The sequence below is a fragment of the Helianthus annuus genome, chromosome 7 (assembly GCF_002127325.2).
Source record: "Helianthus annuus cultivar XRQ/B chromosome 7, HanXRQr2.0-SUNRISE, whole genome shotgun sequence".
NCBI classification, from domain to species: Eukaryota; Viridiplantae; Streptophyta; class Magnoliopsida; order Asterales; family Asteraceae; genus Helianthus; species Helianthus annuus.
Window position 1 is genome coordinate 97,489,538 of NC_035439.2, and position 1,855 is coordinate 97,491,392.

Sequence of the window (1,855 nt, forward strand, 5' to 3'; positions counted from 1 at the left end):
GTTTTTAAGATCTGTATACGGGCCGTATAATGTTATACGACCCGTATATAAGTTATTTATTTTTTTTTTGTGTAAAACCGAACAACCGTTTAATAAATTTTAGTAATTCTTTAGATAGCGTTTTCAGTATCCAGAGTTTGTTGGGTGGCGACAACGGTGGGTGTGTGAGAGTACTGATAGTACGGATGCTGAAGGTTTTCAGTATCCGGAGTTTGTTGGGATGTTTCTAACTAGGGTTCAAAATGCTTGAATATGATGATATTAGAACACTGTACACTGTATGTAAACACAGTGGGTTTGTGATGATATCTTACAAATTGGGAACCACATATTCGTGTGTTGTAGTTTGGAAAGATGATCGAATAGAGATTATAGCCAACCTAAATCCACGAATTCCTGCGTCTTGTATTAATCAAGGATATTCTGATATCGAGTTATAATTTACTTGTAAAAGTTTTTCCAGCTAGCTACCGATGTATGCCGTGTGGGTTTTCGCAACAACCATGCCGATGTTCGGCTGTTAACTACCAGATGGAGTACTTTCGAGGTCTAATCATATCAACTATTTACTACATGGATCAGATAACGGTGAACTTTACGTCAGAATTAGACTGTCACACCCTGACTATTTATGGTGTGACTTTCTTAATATCATTGCATTCAATCATAACATCAACCATATGATAAAACCATAGGTTTGTCATCCATTACATAAGTGTAAAACATAACAACATCGTTTTAAAACGTAGACTCCAAATTCAAGTTTTACAAATCATACAAATTGTTTATGAGCTTACTAAAGACTCGTCAAAAGGTAGTGATTAACACCAAGGTTTGGAAGACGTGTCTCGTCCAGGAATAAGACACACTAACCAAACTCAAGACCATGGATAACATCTTTATTCTTAACGCAGCATAAAAACTTCCAACACCCGCCAGATCCATTAAAATTTCCCTGAAATACATGTAGTTTGAAAAACATCAACAAAAGTTGAGCGAGTTCATGTGTTTGTTTGTGTGTATGTATAAAGCTTTGAAACGTTGTAAGTATGTATGAATGTAAGTCCCTGGTATGTAGCAATAAAGAAAAAGAGATCACCAATGATTTGCAAGGCCATTGATATGTGTGAAGTGATGCAGGAAGACTCAAACCTAGCAGATTTCGCACCGGGCTTCCAGCTGTAAGACATAGTCACCACGTGGTCCACTCAGCGGACTCAGGGGTGGGGCTTGCTACACCCAAATAGATCTATCACTCATGTCCCTCGGTCCTACGACGAGGATTAATGGCCTTAAGTATCCGCCTACCCACTCACATTATCTAAGTAGTAACCCTACTTAAGCTAACCATACCATGTATAAAATGTCTGTAATAATTGTAACATGTATTTCACCCCCGAAGTATACAACTGAAAACAGTTAAGAGAAAAGGGGGACATGAACTCACAGTATTGCGTCTTCGGTACTTGTAACTCAATCTCCTTAACATACACGACCACCTACATTGTTCTAAGTCTATTAGACGAACGATTCTTGCCTTGTCTTAGTATTTACGTTTTTGGGTTCATTTACTTCGTGTCTTCAATGTTATTCCAAGTTATATTTATTTGTTAAAATAATGATTACTTTAACTTCAAATTACATTTGATTGTTGGAATAATGGTTAAGCAATATTTTGTAACAATACTTCTCAATTATTTCCTTCCCAAGGATGGGGGTATCTTATACATGTATCTTCATATTCTTGTATTGGTATATCTTGCCAGGTGTTGGCGTCGTGTTCCGATGTGTACGTATTTTCTTAATAAGTATCCAATATATTTCCAGGTCTCACTTAGAAAGTATGTATAAACTT